Source organism: Vipera berus, assembly GCF_964194415.1.
Source record: "Vipera berus genome assembly, chromosome: 9".
NCBI classification, from domain to species: domain Eukaryota; kingdom Metazoa; phylum Chordata; class Lepidosauria; order Squamata; family Viperidae; genus Vipera; species Vipera berus.
The window spans coordinates 21,840,181-21,862,882 of NC_138212.1; the positions used below are offsets into that span (position 1 = coordinate 21,840,181).

Consider the following 22,702-nt stretch of genomic DNA (forward strand, 5'->3'; position numbering starts at 1 on the left):
AGGTCGGGGCACGTGACAGCAGCTCTTGGGCGGCCACGGGCCCTGAAGCAGATGCAGGCCATTGGTCTCTTGGGGGGGCGCCCAGTCAGCCAGCAATGTCCTGCTTCCGGCTGGCCAGCCCGAAATTCAAGGTGCCCGGGGAGGGTAGCGCCCGGCCCTCAACCACCTCAGCACAAGGAGGGCCAGATGCTTGGCCAACACCGGAAAGGGCCCCTGGACGTCTGGCACCCAGGCCGGTGGGGGCATCTTAGGGCCAAGCCCCTTCCCCTGTTGGGCATTGGGGTCCGGGCGTGGTATGGGGACCACCACTGCTCACCGTAACCTACGATGGCCACCCCGATCGCCTGGCTATGTTCTTGGGTCAGGTAATCAACCACCTGGACGGGTATGCCCAGGCCTACGCATTGCAGTGGGCAATGGTGGTGGCGGTCACCGCATGCCTTCAGGAAGAGGCCGCGACCTGGGCTGCGGATCTCTACAGCGACCACGCCCGTGAACTCGGCGACGTCGGGCTATTCCTGGATGCCTTGCGCGTCCGTTTTGAGGATGTTTCCTGAATACACCGTGCGGAAGCTGAGGTCTTAGCCATCAGGCAGCGGGGTCGGCCAGCGGAAGAGTATGTGCACGAGTTCCGCAAGGTTGCGGGTAGGTTGCGCTCGTGGCCGGAGTGCTTGCTGGTGCACCACTTTCGGGCCGCCCTTGACGGAGCCCTTCGACGAGCATGTGTGGTCCGGGGGGTCCCTGCACGGCTTAAGGACTGGTTCAAGGTGGCGGTGGAGCTGGATATCGGATTGCAGGACACTCGGGGCAGGCCTGAAGCAAGCCCTGGGGCCTGCAGGGCCGGGGGAGGGGCGAGGGGCGGAAGCCCGGGCCGGCGGTGCCACAGCCTGCCCCCCTACCAGCGCCTCGTCCAATGTTTCGCTGCTTCCGATGTGACCAACCGGGCCACCGGGCGGCGGACTGCCCGTTACCACCATCCCGGGCAGGGTCCAACCCCCCAGTGGCACGGGTCCCGACCCCCAGGAGAACCGCGGAGCGCTCCAGAGCAGCGTACCAGGTGGCCATCGAGACACCCCGAGCATCAACCCCGGTGCGTCCAGAGGGGCCAGCGGATGGACGGACCGACACGTCCGACGGGTCTGAGGACCATGAATACGAGGAGGACCCGATGGTAAGTGCTCCAGTGTGCCCTTTCGTGTTGCCTGTGACATTGGTAAGCCCACAAACAGGCGAAAGTTGGAAGTGCAAGGCCCTGATCGATACAGGCAGCATGCGCTGCCTTATCAGCCTGGTGATGGCAACGGAGGCCGGCATCCCCCTTCAGCGGCTCCCCAAACCTCTTCGGTTCCAGCAGGTAGACGGGTCCCTTCTGGGTGGGGCACCGATCACGCATGTGATGGCACCGGTGAGGCTGGAACTGGGCACACACTGGGAGACCCTACGGTTTGTCGTGGTGCCGTCCATGACGGAGGCGGTCATTCTGGGGCTCACGTGGTTGGACAGGCCTTTAATTGCCCATTAGGGAGCTTTCAGTTTAGAGTGATGCCGTTTGGTCTGCAAGGGGCCCCTGCGGTCTTCATGCAATTAATTAACCAAGTCCTGCATGATCATTTGTACCGGGGGGTCCTGGTCTATCTCGATGACATTCTCATATACACGTCGACGCTGGAGGAACATGTCACCCTGGTTTGGTGCGTATTGACCAAACTGAGGGAAGCCCAATTGTACGTGAAACTCTCTAAATGTGAGTTTCACAAGCCCCGGCTGGACTATTTGGGATATCGGGTGTCCTCGAACGGGGTGGAGATGGACCCGAAAAAGGTGGAGGCCATCCAACAGTGGCAGGCCCCGCGGACCCGGAAACAGTTGCAGAGCTTCCTGGGTTTCGCGAATTTCTATCGCCAGTTCATTCCAAGCTTCGCCTCCATCGCCTTGCCGCTCACGGATCTGCTGCGGACAAAGCAAACAGCAACACTGCCGCGGCCAGGGCGAAAGCTGGCATGGACCACTGCGTGCCAGCAGGCCTTCGAGATGCTCAAGGCCCAATGTGCTAAGGAGCCCGTCCTACGACACCCGAACCCTGACTTGCCCTACGTAGTGCAGGCCGATGCAAGCGACGTGGCCGTTGGGGCTGTCCTACTGCAGTGGCATGCGACGGGGGAGCTGCAGCCCGGGGCGCGGGACGGTTCTGCCCAGGAGCTGAGGGGCCCCGCGGTGTGCCTGTTGGGGGATGGGCTCGTTCCCGCCGCAGTGCCTGGGTGGCTGGGGGGCCCGAACGCTGGCGGCCACAGAGGGGACCAGGGCTGGGCGCGGCAGGGAGGGGGAGTGGAGCACGGTGGTGGAGGAGCATGGACGAGGGGTTACCTGGCTAGGTGCTGGGCGAAAGGGTTTGCCGGGGAGGGATGGGGAATGGGAGGGCTTGGGCGTGTTTGGGTGGAGTATGGGTGGGTGCTCTGAGCATGTATATAGCAGCGTTGGCTGCGGGTAGCGGCCAACGCTGGCTTTGTTTCTTGCTGCGGCTGTTGCCTTGAGGAATAAAGTGCTTTCAGTTCGCAGTGGATGTCTCTCGTTCCTGTTTCGGTTCTTCGCTCTGCCTGCTGCAGGACGAGTTTTGACACAACCAAAGAGTTTATGAAGGGACAGAAGTGGAATGTTATGCAATGGCCAAGTCAATCACCTGACCTGAATCCCATTGAGCATGCATTTCACTTGCTGAAGACAAAACTGAAGGAAAAATGCCCCAAGAACAAGCAGGAACTGAAGATAGTTGCAGTACAGGCCTGGCAGAGGGATGATACCCAGCGTCTGGTGATGTCTATGCGTTCCAGACTCCAGGCTGTGATTGACTGCAAAGGATTTGCAACCAAGTATTAAAAAGGGAAAGTTTGATTTATGATTATTATTCTGTCCCATTACTATTGGTCCCTTACCAAGTGGGAGGCACATATGCAAACTGTTGTAATTCCTACACCGTTCACCTGAGTTGGATGTAAACACCCTCAAATTAAAGCTGACAGTCTGCAGTTAAAGCACATTGTGTTTGTTTCATTCCAAATCCATTGTGGTGGTGTATAGAGCCAAAGATGTTAGAATTGTGTCGATGTCCCAATATTTCTGGACCTGACTGTATATAGGAGATTTCAATAGCCATCATACTCAATGGAGATATATGTTTAATGATACTAACGGGTTTAATGATACTAACGGCGAGACCCTCTGCGAATGGGCAGAGCAGAACAACCTATACTTAGTTTTTGATGCTAAAGATCGAGGCACTTTTAAATCAGCTGCATGGAAGAAAGAGTATAACCCAGATTTATGTTTTGTTACACAAGATAAAACTAAACCTATACCTGCCTCTCGGCAAGTGCTACCAACCTTCCCCCATAGCCAACATTGACGTATTACCATTAAGACAGGAATAAAGATACCTATTATCAGATCTATACCCCGACCCAGGTGGAACCTAAAGATGGCTAACTGGGAAAAGTTTACGATGGACTTTGAGAACACAATAGGACGTATCCCAACAGTCAGTAAAAGCTACTATCGCTTTGTCGGAGCAATTATGTCATAGGCTAAAAAATCCATCCCACATGGCTTCCGTAAGGAATACATCCCAAGATGGAAGGAAACCTGCGAAAACCTGTATCAAAAACATCTAGAGAATGGTGATACTGAGATAGCCGATGAACTTCTTCATAACCTTGACCTGGCGCGCAGGCAGAAATGGGAGCAAACTAAGTCTGGATTAGACTTTAAACACTCAAGCAGGAAGGCATGGAGCCTACTGGCTTTGCATATCTTCATCCCGGGTTTATTCGGACATTCCACCTCTTGCTATGGGGGGTGAACTATTACCCCCCGTAGATAGGGCTCGCAACTTGGGAGTCCTCCTAGATTCACGGCTCACCTTGGAAGACCATATAGGAGCTGTGACTAGGGGGGCTTTCGCCCAGGTTCGCCTGGTGCGCCAGTTGCGGCCCTATCTTAGCCGGGATGATTTATGCACGGTCACTCATGCGCTCGTGGCCTCTCGTCTGGACTACTGCAACGCTCTCTACATGGGGCTGCCCTTGAGGACCACCCGGAAGCTCCAACTGGTACAGAATGCAGCCGCGAGAGTTGTGTTGGGAGTCTCCCGATACTCCCACGTTACACCTTTGCTCCGTGAGCTGCATTGGTTGCCAGTTGCCTTCCGGGTGAGATTCAAGGTACTGGTAATGGTGTTCAAAGCCCTCCATGGCATGGGGCCGGAGTACCTTAGGGAACATCTGCTGCCGGCATCAAGCTCCCTGCGCCCTGTGCGTTCCCACAGAGAGGGCCTCCTCAGGGTGCCACCGATCAGAGAATGTCGATTGGTGGCCCCCAGGGGGAGATCCTTCTCTGTGGGCGCTCCGGAGCTGTGGAATCAGTTACCGGTAGAGCTCCGGATGGCGCCCGATCTTCGCTCCTTTCGTCGCGATCTCAAGACGTTTTTGTTTGTACAAGCCGGCCTAGCCTGATGGGGATTGGTGGGGTTTTTTATTTTTTGTATTCTTAATTTTATCTTTGGGGTTTTATAATTGTATATTGTTTTAACTTGGGCAATCATTTAATCTCTTTTTAATGTTTGTATTTTGTATTTCACTTTTGCCCTGTGAACCGCCCTGAGTCCTCAGGGAGAAGGGCGGTATAGAAATATTATTAAATTAAATTAAATTAAATTAAATTACTGAAAAAACTGGGAGGAGGCCAACCAGCTCAACGTAAACAACAAGAGGTCACTCCAGATCAAGTAGCAACTCGAATTGTCAACTTAACTAGAGTAGCCCATGATAAGAAACATACTAAATTAGTGAAAAGAGAACTAAAGCACTTAAAAACTTTGTGCTCGCCTAGCCAGGAATATGCTCGACCCTTCCAAGTGGCTGAAATAGATACTGCCCTGAAGTATGTCAAACCTGGAAAATCTCCTGGTTTTGATGGAATAATGCCTGAACTTGGGCCTCGCACAAGAGAATGGCTGGCAAAATTCTACACAGATATCCTAACTTCCAGTAAGCTCCCTCCAGAATTTAAGAGAACCAAGGTAATCGGCATATTAAAACCTGGGAAAGAAAGCAACAAGCCAGAAAACTATCGCCCCATTGCTCTGTTAAGTGTTTGTTATAAACTACTTGAAAGGCTGATTCTTAACAGAATTGGACAGAAAATTAACGAACAAATACCGATTGAACAGGCTGGGTTTAGATCTTATTGGAGCTGTGCCAATCAAGTCCTTAGTCTTACTAGCCACACTGAAAGCAGCTACCAGAATAAATTGAAAACATCTGTTGTATTTGTGGATCTCACAGCAGCATACGATAGTGTGGAGGGATGGACTACTAAGTAAATTCCTCCACACCGTCCCTTGTAGGACCATGGGCCGCCTAATAAATAACATGCTCTCAGCAAGGACCTTTCAAGTCATTATGGGTGATAAAATTAGTAAGCAAAGACACCTGAATAATGGACTTTCAGTATTTATGCTTGAGTCTTGCTCAAATATGGCATTAGCCCTACTACTTAATTTAAATTTTGTACTGTATTACTGGTTAATGCCTATTTTCCTCCATTTCGTGGGCTTAGGGAAATAAATAAATTGTGGGATCAGTTTGATACCTATGTAAATTTGCTATCATGTCATTACCCAGACTCAATTATAATAATAGCTGGTGATTTTAATGCACGCATTGGCAAATCTGATGCTTCCCTACAAACCTATTTTAAGTGGCCAGTACCCTCTAAAATTGATGTAGGCTATATAGCAACCAAACAATCTAAAGTTCAAAAAAGTAATATTGCAGGATTTTGTTTGGCCCAATTTGTGGACAGTTTAGATTTAGTCCTACTTAGTGGCTCTGTCAGGGGTGATTTAAAAGGAGAGTTCACATTCTGGCGTCCTAAGGGAGCCAGTGTAGTGGATTATATTATCATCTCTTGGAACTTTGTACAGCATATAGTTTACTTTTATATTGGAATGCGCCTTGATAGTGACCACTTCCCATTAATTTGTCTTTTTGATGCTAAATCTTGAATTATTAGAAGTGGCACATTGCCCCATCGACATTACAATAAAGGGGCAAGTACAAATTAAATGGTCTCAAGAACTGGCTTAAACTATGGCTGAAATGTTGACCTCAGAGTCCCTGCTTCATATGCACACTCAAATTTGCTCATCTGATTCATATGAACAAGCAATTCCGCTGTATCAATCAATCACCATTAATCTCCAAATCCCCTTGACAAGATTTACAACAGCTTTTTGTGCATATGCGCATAAAAGATCTAAATCTTGGTATGATAGTGACTGCATTAAAGCAAAAAAGCTCTCTTAAATGCAGTAATTTCCTTTCACCAGGAAAACTCTGTGAACGCCTCCAAATTACTCAAGACTACAAAATTTTTTATAAAGATCACTTAAAGATAAAGAAACAACAGGCTATAAGAGAAAATTGGAGTAATCTAATTTCAGCAGCAAAGCTCAAAAATTCTACTTTGTTCTGGCATTTAATAAATCAGTCTTTTACAAATAGACGTTTTGGCCCTATTTCACAAATATCTGCCAATAAATGGGAGGATCATTTTAAAAACATCTTTAAAAGGGATCCTGCTGTAATTTCAGAAGTGATTCCCTCTTGTAATGACCTCCCGGATTGGCCTCCAGTATCCATAGCTGAGGTCAAAGATCTTATTGCCCAATTGAAACCAGGTAAAGCATCTGGAGGGGTTTTATCCCCCCAGAATTAATAAGGGAAAATAAAGACTGGTGGGCCCCAGTTTTAGCCACCCTATTCACTCATATTAATAATATAGGACATTTTCCATCTGACTGGAATCAGGCCATTGTAGTACCGATATACAAAAATAAAGGAAATAGACTTGACCCTATAAACTATAGGCCTATTAGTTTATTAAATACAATAAATAAACTTTATGCCAGATTTTTATATACAAAGTTAGTGTATTGGGTACAAAATGAAAACAATATTGTTGAAGAACAGGCTGGATTTAGGGAGGAACGCTCAACACTGGATCATTGTCTAATTCTGCACCACTTGGCTGAAAAATATTCTATCCCTCTCGTGGTTCTCTTTATGCAACCTTTGTTGATTTTAAGTCAGCTTTTGATCTAATACCAAGGGAGAGATTGTGGTATAGTCTAAGACATTTCACGATTGATAAAAGGCTGTTGGTTCTTATTCTGTCGCTCTAGTTAAATACCTCCCTAAAAATTAGATGTACCCCCTGGGGACATTTACCTAAAGCAGTTCCAACTTACAGTGGTGTAAGGCAAGGTTGCATATTAGCTCCACTACTTTTTAATCTGTATCTAAATCCAATAATGCAAGTGCTTGCTGACTCAGCCCATCATCCACCTATCTTGGCTGATCGTGCAATTCCAGAACTATTGTATGCCGATGATATAGTCATTTTGTCCACTTTTCAGGTGGCAATGATAAAAGCACTTAGGGCACTAGCTTTATTTTGCACAGAACACAAACTTTTAATAAATTATGGAAAAAAACTAAAGTTTTAGTATTTGCCTCTTACCATCGTAAGATCCACAAATGGCAAACTGATGGGACTTCAACTGAACAGGTACGCACCTATAAATATCTTGGAGTGCAGTTTCATGCCTCCCTATCCCGGAATACTCATTTTCTTTATCGGGCAAGTGTAGCACAGCGCACCTCATCAGCTATCATAAAATTTCATCACTCAAAAGGAGCTTACTATATCCCGGCAGCTTGCAAGGTTTTTCAAGCTAAGGCAGTCCCTCGGCTCCTTTATGGCTTGCAAATATGTTCACTTGCAAAGCTTAATGTTATTGAAACTATTCAAAATAAAGTTTATTAGAGCCATATTGATGGTACCTAAAAGTATCAAAAATGCCATTTTACAGGTAGAAATAGGTATAGTTTCATTGGAAGCCAGAGCATGGTTCCTTCTTCTTAAAGGTAAAGGTTCCCTCGCACATGCGTGCTAGTCGTTTCCGACTCTAGGGGCCGGTGCTCATCTCTGTTTCAAAACCGAAGAGCCAGCGCTTGTCCGAGGCCGGCATGACTAGACGCCAAAGGCGCATGGAACACTGTTACCTTCCCACCGTAGTGGTCCCTATTTTTCTACTTGCATTTTTTACATGCTTTTGAACTGCTAGGTTAGCAGAAGCTGGGACGAGTAACAGGCGCTCACTCTGCTACGCGGCACTCGGGATTCAACCCACCAAACTGCCGACCTTCTAATCGACAAGCTCAGTGTCCTAACCCACTGAGCCACCGCGTCCCTTATTTAAATCTTTACTTTCCCCAAATGTAGGTTTAGCCCCATTAGTATTTATAGACCATTTTAAATCGTCGTGGGGGAAAAAGCCCTAGATAAAATTAAATCACTGGGCTTCTCTATGGAAAGTCTGTATTCATTAGGATTTGATAATGCTAGAACTGCCTTGAAACAACGAATCTGGGATATTGGTCTCCAAACAAATCTAAGTAAGGTGGCACACTCCAACATTTGTCACTTGCTTCCAGAAGGATTCTTCCCAGCTTCTTATCTATTTTCCATCACAATTTTGAAATTTCATAAAGCTTTCACCTTAGCCAGGCTGGATGCATTGCCTCGGCAGTCCTTTTTGGACGGTTTAAGGGCACTCCTATGCACCTTCGGTTGTGTCCATGTGACGATGGCTCTGTAAAAACTCTAAGCCATATACTGCATTGTTCTCTATATAAAGACTCTAGACAGATTCTTATATATCCGATATTGAAGAAATTTCCAGGCAGGGGATATGAATTTTATTTAATGCTACTACTTTCGGATAAGGATCCGAAAATATCAATTCAGGTTGCCCAATTTTGTGCCACCATCTGCACAATACGTCGCACCATTATTAAGGTCTGAAAAAAATGTAATATGATGTTTTATTTTGAGAATTTTGGATTATATTATATTGTTTGGTGGTTTTATATCCTGTAAATATGGATGTAAGATTGTTACTGCTGTTATACATTTTGATTGTGTCTGGGCTTAAGGCTGTAATAAACAGATTGATGATGAAATACAACCACAAAAAACCCCGCAAAGTTGGGATCTGAAACAACAATTAGATCTAATTAAACACAAACTGAATATTATGGAGGAGGAGGAACTGGCGCAGAAAATAAAAGGTGCTAGACAAAAAATGTTCAAACATGCGAACAAACCTGGGCGATGAGGACAGGAAGGCCTCAAGGAACATTGTCCATAGGGTCGCGATGGGTTGGACACGACTTCGCAGCTAACAACAACAATCTTTAGCTAATTTAATAAATCTAGCACCCTCCCTCCCCTTCCTTCCTTCCCTTGTTTACTGCTCAGCAATGTCTTACCTTGTTTTGCTAATTTTAGGTACTATGAGGATTTGGTAATTCAAAATATTACTTTTTAAAATCTGTTTTCAAATGTCTGAAAAAACCAAGAGGAGGACAAAAGTGGATAAAATAAACCAGGTTAATGGAATTCTGCTTAAACTGTGCTGCCAGCAATAGTGATTACCATTTCTGTTTACATGTTTTGCAAGTTTTTTGATTTTTAAAAAATATCTTTTGCAGTTAACAGTACGTGCTGTAGATGTTAATGGACCTCAGGTGGAAGTTCCCATTGGTTTGGTTATTAATGTTATTAATATCAATGACAATAAACCTGAATTCCTACATCAGATTTGGAATGGAACAGTCCCAGAAGGATCAAAACCAGGTAAAATGTTAGTTATCTATTTTATGTTCAATATGAAGATATGTATTTTAATACTGTAGAACCTTTTAAACATTTAATTCAAATTTCACTGTCTGAAAAAGTATATAAAAGTTAAACTCTAGCATTCCTTTCCATAAAGGAAATCTAATCTGTATTGATCACAAGTTTCAGCTACTCAATGGCACCTGCACTGGGATGGGGCAGAGTTTGTAGTGTGACACAGAGACTCCTCCTTAATATTTCTGAATATTGATTCAGAAATAGCTTAACTGAGAAGAAATTTGTCCACAGGAGAAATCAGGTCTGGATCTTGATTTGAAGATCTGAAAATTCTGTTTCCTGGTACTGACAATAAGAAGTAAACAAAAATATTTCTGAGATAATTATTGCTCTTGCATGAATCTTTTTTTTAAAATCCCATTTATATCCCGCCCTTCTCCGAAGACTCAGGGCAGCTTACAATCTAAAGCACAAATCAATGTGCTTATTTGACACAAGTTAAATGATCTATTTTATCTATCCTTATTGTATCTGTTTGGTAATGCCATTATCCTACAGAATTAGCATAATGTCAGGATTATACTAGACATGTTGGAATACTACGAGGCCCACAATGAAAAACATATGGTGCTTGTTTTTGTCAACGCACAGAAAGCATTCGACAATATTAAATGGGATTTCATGTTGAATCAGTTAAAACATATGGAACTTGGTGAAAAGTTTATAAATACGTTCAAAGCAATTTATTTGAAACAGGAAGCAAAAGTAGTAATAAACGGAGAAACTACCAAAAGTTTTCAAATATAAAAAGGCACTAGACAAGGGTGTCCATTATCACCATTACTATTTGTCCTCTCTCTAGAAGTCTTGACTAGAATAATTCGGAAAGAAGAACAAATTAAAGGTTTAGAAACCAAAAAGGAAATATTTAAGTTACAGGCCTATGCAGACAATTTGGTTTTTATCATGGAAGAGCCCTTGAAGTCTGGTGTAAGGTTGTTGGAAGTATTGGGAGAATATGGAGAAGTAGCACGTTTAAAGATTAATAAAGAAAAAACTAAAAAGTTAGTTAAGAATATGACGAAATTACAAGAAAATGAGCTAGTTGGGAAATTAAACATTCAGATAACAAAGAAGGTGAGATATCTAGGGATCCAACTGACGGCAAGATGTGTCACACTTAAAGGAGATAATTATGATAAATTAGTTGATCAAATTAAAGCAGATTGAGACAGATGGAAAAATTTGTAGCTCTCCTTTATGGGAAGAGTTGCAACAATAAAGATGAATGTACTACCTACATTACTCTTTTTATTTCAATGTATAACAATCAGATTAGGAAAGGAGTTCTTTGGAAATAAACAAGAAAAAGGCTGCTCAGCTGAAGGTTTACAGGGTGGCTGCTGATTTAAAGGAGAGCTGTCTGCCTCAATTGGGACCTTATTTGGGCTGCAAAAATGGAATGCTTCCTGAAGGCTAAGGAGGTCTGGGATATTGTGATTAATCCACCCCAGGAGCAATTAGCAGCTGCAGATCTACGGAGGCATGATAAGGCACTGGCTTACATCATTTTAAATGTGGAAGATGAACAATTCTTAAATGTAGCTGACTTAAAAGCTGCAAAAGAAGTTTGGTTGAAGTTGAGAAGCGAGCATGTGAGTGAGTCAACATGCAATATAGTGCAATTATCAAGGCAATTGTACAGAGCCTGGCTAATGCCACTTGAGAACGTAGAATATTTGTTTCACATGCAAAAAACTGTTTGTTGAATTAGAACGGTGAGGAATGCAGATTCCTGAATCTCAGAAGGTGCCGTTGGTACTAAATAGTCTTGATGAAACGTAGGACGTTTCAGCTGTTTTTGAATATAGACCAGAACAGGAATTACATACGGAAGCGCTTAAAGAAGACATGTCAAACACAAGGCCTGCAGGCCACAAACGGCCCGCCATATGATTGGATGTGGCCCGCACAACTGTCCTGGAAATGACGAAGGTCCAGCCCCCGCCACCTTGGCATTGGCCCGACTGAGTACTCGTCCTGGGTTGCGTGCACAGTAAGAGGTAAGTGCACGTGGGGTGGTGGAGCCCAGCAAGTTGCAGCTCATTGGCCCCTTGACCACTCACTGGCTAGGGACGTCCAATAAGCTGCGCTTGGCCCCTGCAGCGCATTCTCGCACCTCGGGACCCAGCAGTCAGGCTGCTCCACCACTTAGCAGCAGCAGCAACTCTGCCGCCCCTCTGCCCTCCTCTAGCCTGGGAAGGTTTTCATGAGCCCAGAGGTGAAGTTGCCATTGCAACCCGCCACACATCCTGTTAGCCGCACTCGGCCCATCCCACCTGGAGCATACTTGCGCATGTGGGGCCTGAAGCCATCCCTGCCAGTACTGCCTCTGTCAACCCTCTGCTCCCTGTAGCCCAGGAAGGCCGCCAGCCAAACTGGAGGAAGCTGGCATCGCAGCCCACCGGGCGTCCTGTTAGCTGCCCTTGGCTCGTCCCGCCTGGAGCGCATTTACGCATGTGGGGCCTGTAGCTCCGTGACGGCACTGGCAGCAGCCTCGAGGAAGAGGTAAGCATGGCCGCGCACCTGTTTGGGGGAAGTGGAGCTGGGTTGGGGTGGAGGGGGCAGGGCTGCAGGCAGCAGCACTGCCGTCTGAGGGTCCTTCGGATGGCATGAGAGGGATAGTGAGGGTCCCTCTGGTAGTTGAGCCTTTGGCGTTCACTGCTGGGCAAGGGAAAGTCTCAGCTGCTCCCTGCTCTGGAGACAGTGTCACCAAATGGCCAGTCTGGCACAGCCCAGGAGCCGGCAACATCAGCCTTCTGGCCTCTTAACCCCTTGCTTGGTGTCAACTAGGAAGGGAAGGGAGGATATGCAGGCAGGAGAGACTGAGGGACTCCTGTTCCTTTGGGTGCTCCAAAGACCACCTCATTTTGTGGAAGCATCCCCACAAACTAAAAACCCAGCAAGCATACAACAATTGAGCCCCATTGATCCGCCCTCATCTTTTGGGAGGTATCGAAGGGCTGACCGACGACCTCTCCTGTGGTGCGCTTGCGTTGCGTTTCAAGACGAGAGGAGCGGGAAGGGTTATGGATTCGCTGAAGCATTTTTTGACTTGGATAAAGGCTGAGGTCACAGCAGACAAGCGGGTCCTGGAATATCTCTTCGGATCGCAGCTTGTTTTCCCGATACTGTGCGGCTCTACATAGCCGTCGCCAGCTGGGGATCAGCAGGCGAAGAAGAGAGGACGCTCGGCAATTGCAGGGAACTTGCAAATGGCCGGTCTGGCACAGCCCAGGAGCCGGCAACATCAGCCTTCTGGCCTCTTAACCCCTTGCTTGGTGTCAACTAGGAAGGGAAGGGAGGATATGCAGGAAGGAGAGACTGAGGGACTCCTGTTCCTTTGGGTGCTCCAAAGACCACCTCATTCTGTGGAAGCATCCCCACAAACTAAAAACCCAGCAAGCATACAACAATTGAGCCCCATTGATCCGCCCTCATCTTTTGGGAGGTATCGAAGGGCTGACCGACGACCTCTCCTGTGGTGTGCTTGCGTTGTGTTTCAAGACGAGAGGAGCGGGAAGGGTTATGGATTCGCTGAAGCATTTTTTGACTTGGATAAAGGCTGAGGTCACAGCAGACAAGCGGGTCCTGGAATATCTCTTTGGATCGCAGCTTGTTTTCCCGATACTGTGCGGCTCTACATAGCCGTCGCCAGCTGGGGATCAGCAGGCGAAGAAGAGAGGACGCTCGGCAATTGCAGGGAACTTGCAAATGGCCAGTCTGGCACAGCCCAGGAGCCGGCAACATCAGCCTTCTGGCCTCTTAACCCCTTGCTTGGTGTCAACTAGGAAGGGAAGGGAGGATATGCAGGCAGGAGAGACTGAGGGACTCCTGTTCCTTTGGGTGCTCCAAAGACCACCTCATTCTGTGGAAGCATCCCCACAAACTAAAAACCCAGCAAGCATACAACAATTGAGCCCCATTGATCCGCCCTCATCTTTTGGGAGGTATCGAAGGGCTGACCGACGACCTCTCCTGTGGTGCGCTTGCGTTGCGTTTCAAGACGAGAGGAGCGGGAAGGGTTATGGATTCGCTGAAGCATTTTTTGACTTGGATAAAGGCTGAGGTCACAGCAGACAAGCGGGTCCTGGAATATCTCTTCGGATCGCAGCTTGTTTTCCCGATACTGTGCGGCTCTACATAGCCGTCGCCAGCTGGGGATCAGCAGGCGAAGAAGAGAGGACGCTCGGCAATTGCAGGGAACTTGCAAATGGCCGGTCTGGCACAGCCCAGGAGCCGGCAACATCAGCCTTCTGGCCTCTTAACCCCTTGCTTGGTGTCAACTAGGAAGGGAAGGGAGGATATGCAGGCAGGAGAGACTGAGGGACTCCTGTTCCTTTGGGTGCTCCAAAGACCACCTCATTCTGTGGAAGCATCCCCACAAACTAAAAACCCAGCAAGCATACAACAATTGAGCCCCATTGATCCGCCCTCATCTTTTGGGAGGTATCGAAGGGCTGACCGACGACCTCTCCTGTGGTGCGCTTGCGTTGCGTTTCAAGACGAGAGGAGCGGGAAGGGTTATGGATTCACTGAAGCATTTTTTGACTTGGATAAAGGCTGAGGTCACAGCAGACAAGCGGGTCCTGGAATATCTCTTCGGATCGCAGCTTGTTTTCCCGATACTGTGCGGCTCTACATAGCCGTCGCCAGCTGGGGATCAGCAGGCGAAGAAGAGAGGACGCTCGGCAATTGCAGGGAACTTGCAAATGGCTAGTCTGGCACAGCCCAGGAGCCGGCAACATCAGCCTTCTGGCCTCTTAACCCCTTGCTTGGTGTCAACTAGGAAGGGAAGGGAGGATATGCAGGCAGGAGAGACTGAGGGACTCCTGTTCCTTTGGGTGCTCCAAAGACCACCTCATTCTGTGGAAGCATCCCCACAAACTAAAAACCCAGCAAGCATACAACAATTGAGCCCCATTGATCCGCCCTCATCTTTTGGGAGGTATCGAAGGGCTGACCGACGACCTCTCCTGTGGTGCGCTTGCGTTGCGTTTCAAGACGAGAGGAGCGGGAAGGGTTATGGATTCACTGAAGCATTTTTTGACTTGGATAAAGGCTGAGGTCACAGCAGACAAGCGGGTCCTGGAATATCTCTTCGGATCGCAGCTTGTTTTCCCAATACTGTGCGGCTCTACATAGCCGTCGCCAGCTGGGGATCAGCAGGCGAAGAAGAGAGGACGCTCGGCAATTGCAGGGAACTTGCAAATGGCCAGTCTGGCACAGCCCAGGAGCCGGCAACATCAGCCTTCTGGCCTCTTAACCCCTTGCTTGGTGTCAACTAGGAAGGGAAGGGAGGATATGCAGGCAGGAGAGACTGAGGGACTCCTGTTCCTTTGGGTGCTCCAAAGACCACCTCATTCTGTGGAAGCATCCCCACAAACTAAAAACCCAGCAAGCATACAACAATTGAGCCCCATTGATCCGCCCTCATCTTTTGGGAGGTATCGAAGGGCTGACCGACGACCTCTCCTGTGGTGCGCTTGCGTTGCGTTTCAAGACGAGAGGAGCGGGAAGGGTTATGGATTCACTGAAGCATTTTTTGACTTGGATAAAGGCTGAGGTCACAGCAGACAAGCGGGTCCTGGAATATCTCTTCGGATCGCAGCTTGTTTTCCCGATACTGTGCGGCTCTACATAGCCGTCGCCAGCTGGGGATCAGCAGGCGAAGAAGAGAGGACGCTCGGCAATTGCAGGGAACTTGCAAATGGCTAGTCTGGCACAGCCCAGGAGCCGGCAACATCAGCCTTCTGGCCTCTTAACCCCTTGCTTGGTGTCAACTAGGAAGGGAAGGGAGGATATGCAGGCAGGAGAGACTGAGGGACTCCTGTTCCTTTGGGTGCTCCAAAGACCACCTCATTCTGTGGAAGCATCCCCACAAACTAAAAACCCAGCAAGCATACAACAATTGAGCCCCATTGATCCGCCCTCATCTTTTGGGAGGTATCGAAGGGCTGACCGACGACCTCTCCTGTGGTGCGCTTGCGTTGCGTTTCAAGACGAGAGGAGCGGGAAGGGTTATGGATTCACTGAAGCATTTTTTGACTTGGATAAAGGCTGAGGTCACAGCAGACAAGCGGGTCCTGGAATATCTCTTCGGATCGCAGCTTGTTTTCCCAATACTGTGCGGCTCTACATAGCCGTCGCCAGCTGGGGATCAGCAGGCGAAGAAGAGAGGACGCTCGGCAATTGCAGGGAACTTGCAAATGGCCGGTCTGGCACAGCCCAGGAGCCGGCAACATCAGCCTTCTGGCCTCTTAACCCCTTGCTTGGTGTCAACTAGGAAGGGAAGGGAGGATATGCAGGAAGGAGAGACTGAGGGACTCCTGTTCCTTTGGGTGCTCCAAAGACCACCTCATTCTGTGGAAGCATCCCCACAAACTAAAAACCCAGCAAGCATACAACAATTGAGCCCCATTGATCCGCCCTCATCTTTTGGGAGGTATCGAAGGGCTGACCGACGACCTCTCCTGTGGTGCGCTTGCGTTGCGTTTCAAGACGAGAGGAGCGGGAAGGGTTATGGATTCACTGAAGCATTTTTTGACTTGGATAAAGGCTGAGGTCACAGCAGACAAGCGGGTCCTGGAATATCTCTTCGGATCGCAGCTTGTTTTCCCAATACTGTGCGGCTCTACATAGCCGTCGCCAGCTGGGGATCAGCAGGCGAAGAAGAGAGGACGCTCGGCAATTGCAGGGAACTTGCAAATGGCCAGTCTGGCACAGCCCAGGAGCCGGCAACATCAGCCTTCTGGCCTCTTAACCCCTTGCTTGGTGTCAACTAGGAAGGGAAGGGAGGATATGCAGGCAGGAGAGACTGAGGGACTCCTGTTCCTTTGGGTGCTCCAAAGACCACCTCATTCTGTGGAAGCATCCCCACAAACTAAAAACCCAGCAAGCATACAACAATTGAGCCCCATTGATCCGCCCTCATCTTTTGGGAGGTATCGAAGGGCTGACCGACGACCTCTCCTGTGGTGCGCTTGCGTTGCGTTTCAAGACGAGAGGAGCGGGAAGGGTTATGGATTCACTGAAGCATTTTTTGACTTGGATAAAGGCTGAGGTCACAGCAGACAAGCGGGTCCTGGAATATCTCTTCGGATCGCAGCTTGTTTTCCCAATACTGTGCGGCTCTACATAGCCGTCGCCAGCTGGGGATCAGCAGGCGAAGAAGAGAGGACGCTCGGCAATTGCAGGGAACTTGCAAATGGCCGGTCTGGCACAGCCCAGGAGCCGGCAACATCAGCCTTCTGGCCTCTTAACCCCTTGCTTGGTGTCAACTAGGAAGGGAAGGGAGGATATGCAGGAAGGAGAGACTGAGGGACTCCTGTTCCTTTGGGTGCTCCAAAGACCACCTCATTCTGTGGAAGCATCCCCACAAACTAAAAACCCAGCAAGCATACAACAATTGAGCCCCATTGATCCGCCCTCATCTTTTGGGAGGTATCGAAGGGCTGACCGACGACCTCTCCTGTGGTGCGCTTGCGTTGCGTTTCAAGACGAGAGGAGCGGGAAGGGTTATGGATTCACTGAAGCATTTTTTGACTTGGATAAAGGCTGAGGTCACAGCAGACAAGCGGGTCCTGGAATATCTCTTCGGATCGCAGCTTGTTTTCCCAATACTGTGCGGCTCTACATAGCCGTCGCCAGCTGGGGATCAGCAGGCGAAGAAGAGAGGACGCTCGGCAATTGCAGGGAACTTGCAAATGGCCGGTCTGGCACAGCCCAGGAGCCAGCAACATCAGCCTTCTGGCCTCTTAACCCCTTGCTTGGTGTCAACTAGGAAGGGAAGGGAGGATATGCAAGAAGGAGAGACTGAGGGACTCCTGTTCCTTTGGGTGCTCCAAAGACCACCTCATTCTGTGGAAGCATCCCCACAAACTAAAAACCCAGCAAGCATACAACAATTGAGCCCCATTGATCCGCCCTCATCTTTTGGGAGGTATCGAAGGGCTGACCGACGACCTCTCCTGTGGTGCGCTTGCGTTGCGTTTCAAGACGAGAAGAGCGGGAAGGGTTATGGATTCGCTGAAGCATTTTTTGACTTGGATAAAGGCTGAGGTCACAGCAGACAAGCGGGTCCTGGAATATCTCTTCGGATCGCAGCTTGTTTTCCCGATACTGTGCGGCTCTACATAGCCGTCGCCAGCTGGGGATCAGCAGGCGAAGAAGAGAGGACGCTCGGCAATTGCAGGGAACTTGCAAATGGCCAGTCTGGCACAGCCCAGGAGCCGGCAACATCAGCCTTCTGGCCTCTTAACCCCTTGCTTGGTGTCAACTAGGAAGGGAAGGGAGGATATGCAGGAAGGAGAGACTGAGGGACTCCTGTTCCTTTGGGTGCTCCAAAGACCACCTCATTCTGTGGAAGCATCCCCACAAACTAAAAACCCAGCAAGCATACAACAATTGAGCCCCATTGATCCGCCCTCATCTTTTGGGAGGTATCGAAGGGCTGACCGACGACCTCTCCTGTGGTGCGCTTGCGTTGCGTTTCAAGACGAGAGGAGCGGGAAGGGTTATGGATTCGCTGAAGCATTTTTTGACTTGGATAAAGGCTGAGGTCACAGCAGACAAGCGGGTCCTGGAATATCTCTTCGGATCGCAGCTTGTTTTCCCGATACTGTGCGGCTCTACATAGCCGTCGCCAGCTGGGGATCAGCAGGCGAAGAAGAGAGGACGCTCGGCAATTGCAGGGAACTTGCAAATGGCCAGTCTGGCACAGCCCAGGAGCCGGCAACATCAGCCTTCTGGCCTCTTAACCCCTTGCTTGGTGTCAACTAGGAAGGGAAGGGAGGATATGCAGGCAGGAGAGACTGAGGGACTCCTGTTCCTTTGGGTGCTCCAAAGACCACCTCATTTTGTGGAAGCATCCCCACAAACTAAAAACCCAGCAAGCATACAACAATTGAGCCCCATTGATCCGCCCTCATCTTTTGGGAGGTATCGAAGGGCTGACCGACGACCTCTCCTGTGGTGCGCTTGCGTTGCGTTTCAAGACGAGAGGAGCGGGAAGGGTTATGGATTCGCTGAAGCATTTTTTGACTTGGATAAAGGCTGAGGTCACAGCAGACAAGCGGGTCCTGGAATATCTCTTCGGATCGCAGCTTGTTTTCCCGATACTGTGCGGCTCTACATAGCCGTCGCCAGCTGGGGATCAGCAGGCGAAGAAGAGAGGACGCTCAGCAATTGCAGGGAACTTGCAAATGGCCAGTCTGGCACAGCCCAGGAGCCGGCAACATCAGCCTTCTGGCCTCTTAACCCCTTGCTTGGTGTCAACTAGGAAGGGAAGGGAGGATATGCAGGCAGGAGAGACTGAGGGACTCCTGTTCCTTTGGGTGCTCCAAAGACCACCTCATTTTGTGGAAGCATCCCCACAAACTAAAAACCCAGCAAGCATACAACAATTGAGCCCCATTGATCCGCCCTCATCTTTTGGGAGGTATCGAAGGGCTGACCGACGACCTCTCCTGTGGTGCGCTTGCGTTGCGTTTCAAGACGAGAGGAGCGGGAAGGGTTATGGATTCGCTGAAGCATTTTTTGACTTGGATAAAGGCTGAGGTCACAGCAGACAAGCGGGTCCTGGAATATCTCTTCGGATCGCAGCTTGTTTTCCCGATACTGTGCGGCTCTACATAGCCGTCGCCAGCTGGGGATCAGCAGGCGAAGAAGAGAGGACGCTCGGCAATTGCAGGGAACTTGCAAAATCCCTGCTTAGCAGTGAGAAATCCTCCCATGGTGCCGGTATTGAGAGAAGGCACCTGAAGAATGGCTGCTCTGGAGCTGTGACTCAGCAATTTAGAAGGAAGCTACTGACGTTCCAGGCAGAGTTAAGAGTGAATATCAAAAGAGAATGAGAATCCCCCCCTTCGTTTGTTGATCGTTTGAGAGGTGAGCAGCGTGAAGTATTATCCAGCCTTAATTGATTAAAGCGGCAGACAACAATACAGGCTTTTAACAATAGCCGCCTTAGAGAGACTCACAGGCTGATTTGAGGATTCCAGTTACTTCTTTGGTGTTCTTCTTCGATGGACAGACTTTTTCTTTAAATTTTGATAAGTGTTTTTTTTTCTCCTTTTGAAATATCTGGGATCTGGATGGTGACTTGTTAATTCGTTAATGCATAACAGCCTAGAGACCCCCTTTTCTATTTGATCTGGCATCGGGTTTTTTCTTTCTGCTTCTTTCTTGGAGGTTTAACATCGTAACATTTGTCAGCATAGAAGAGAAGAGGAACTGAACTGAACTGAATTGGACTGCCACGCTCCGTTGAAGAATAAGGAATTTAAATATACTGAACTGGGTTACATCCCCCCCTTTTTTGAATATTGGCTTATTCATATTATTACTTATTTCCTTCCTTTTTTGCCATTGATAGGGCCTATTTACTATATTCTCTCTATATTTTTCTTTTTATGCCTTATATAATAACAACATATTTAACCCCTACTTTAATAAACTTAGAGAAGAAATTGGGTGATTAGGATAATATTGAGAGTACGAGGTGCTTGGGGAGGAGTCTTGGAGATTGAGTAAGTGTAGGCTATTTCGGAAGAGCACCAAAGAATAATAGAAATGGCGACCATAACAACTTTTGCCAAGAAGAAGACCATAGTGCCTGTGCCCATACAATCCCCGTCAACTACACCCCTGACAGCTCGCAAATTTCCGGATGAGACAGTGACAGGGAATAAAGACGCTTTATCTATACAGGGAGTTCAGGATATGTTTAAGTCACTTCAAGACTTAATGTTGAAAAATCAGGAGACTACAGCTATAGGATTTGAGGAGTTAAAGAGGGAAATGAAGGCTGAGATGGGTAACCAGATGGAAGGTTTAAAGGGAAAAATAAGGAGTATACATACGAAGCTCCAGGAAATGCAGACAATGGTAGTGAGTCAAGAGGAACGGATCCAGGTGGTAGAAACGAGAATGGATAAGACAGATGTAAAAGTGGAAAGTATGGAACACCGGCTGGTGATAGCTAATAAACGCCTGCAGGATGAAATAATTGCCCTTGAATTAGATAAATCTGCCTTCTTCCTACATTTACAAAACATTGAAGAGGACCGAGAGGAGCAGTTGGAAACTATTGTGACAGAGATTTTGGCTGGAGTGCTTGAGGTGAACCCACAAGAGATGTTGAGGGATATAGATGACGTATTTCGGGTTTACACTAGTTATGCACGTCGAAACAAACTCCCGAGACAGATACATGTCCGACTGAATAAAACATCAGTGCGGGAGCAGGTCCTAAGGAAAGCAAGAGAGAAGACTATATCCTTTAAAGGAAGATCAGTAATTATTCTTAAGCAGCTACCAAGAAGAGTGAGAGATCAGAGGAAAAAAATATGATTTCCTAACAAGTCAGTTTAGGAAATTTGACATTCGCTACCGATGGCTGATTCCAGAAGGATTGGCTTTTATGTGGCAGGACAAGAGATATCGTATTGATAACTTACAGGATGCCCATGTATATTTTGAATCTCAGTTCAATCAGGAGAGTGAGGAGGAGTTAGAAGGCAAAAGCCAGGAAGAAGGATTCCAAGGGGAGAAGTGGAGGATTAAAAGAAAAGAAGAGTATAGATAAGGAAGATGCTGGGGAATTGGGAGGCTCGGGCCCTCAAATGGAGACATGGTTAGCAAAAAAAAATAAAGAATACAGCGAAGCATTGACATTCAGGAAGAGGTTCGCCTTTTTTCTGTCAATATTAACGGTCTTAATAATCCTACTAAGAGGGAAAAAACTTGGTCCAAACTTTGTAAATTAAAATATGATATAATTTGTATCCAGGAAGCCCATATCATTAAAAGTCAACAGAATGTACTAGCGTGTCCAAAATTGGGGGAAGTTTTTGTGTCCCTGGCAGAACAAAAGAAAAGGGGAGTAGTGATTTACGTCTGGCGAAATATTGAGGCCCGCTGGGTGTATTCAGATACAGAAGGTAGAGTAGTGATGGTAGAACTTCGATTGGCTCAGAAGAAGATCTTATTGGTAAATGTGTATGCACCAAATTGTAATCAGTGTGCCTTTTTTCAAGGTTTATATAAAGTAATAGCAGGGTTAGAATACGAGCATATATGCATCGTAGGAGACTTCAATGCAATAGTAGACGATAAAGACTATACTCCGGGGCAACGTTTACTTAAAGAGGGAAAAAGAACATTGCCTAAGGTGTGGGATCAAGTGAGGGAGGAATTAGGTATATGTGATATATGGCGAGATTTTCACAGGGAAGAGAGGCAATATACTTATTTCTCTCCCAGGCATCATACATGGACCCGAATTGATATGATATGGGCATCCCATGAATTGAAAGAGATGGTTAGGGAAATAGAGATTACGACTAATGACTGGGCAGATCACAGCCCGTTAGTTTTGGTTTGGAAAGGAGAAAAGAAGAGGTATAGATGGACAATGAGAGCAGCTCTTTTAAAAGAAGAACAATTCAAAAACTTGTTGAACCAGGAAATGGGATACTTTTTTGAGGAGAACAGAAGGGAAGATACACCAATTCAAATTATATGGGACACTGCGAAAGCAGTGATTCGAGGGATAGCAATTAAGTATTTGGCATATACGGTAAGTGGAAGAAAGAGAGGGTTAAGAGAGTGGAGTTGATGGGAATGTTGACAGAGGCCGAGGAGGCTCTTCAGAAAGACCCATCCTCAGTAATAGCGAGGGAGAGAAAAGATATTACGCGACACGAGATTTCCCTCCTGGATCAACATGAATTAGCAGAGAAAATTCAAAGGAATAAACAATTTTTTTTTGAACATGCCAACAAGGCTGGAAAATGGTTGTCCTATAGGCTTAGGAAGCGAGCAATCACGAGAAAAATAGAATGGTTACAGGATGGGATGGGAAATATGGTGGGATCAAATGATC

At 47.6% G+C, this 22,702-nt stretch overlaps 1 protein-coding gene across 5 annotated transcripts in view; it reads right to left on the reverse strand.

Annotated features, from left to right (window-relative positions):
* The window catches only part of AIRIM (AFG2 interacting ribosome maturation factor), a 70,492-nt gene that overhangs the window by 15,321 nt on the left and 32,469 nt on the right, over positions 1 to 22,702 (reverse strand). Inside the window, exon 8 of one of the 5 annotated variants that reach the window (XM_081334802.1) lies at positions 9,366 to 10,101. The exons of the other annotated variants lie outside the window; for them this stretch is intronic. The gene's annotated coding sequence lies outside the window, so the exon portion shown is untranslated. Of the gene's footprint in view, positions 1 to 9,365; positions 10,102 to 22,702 lie in introns of those variants that run through there. 5 annotated transcript variants of the gene reach the window in all.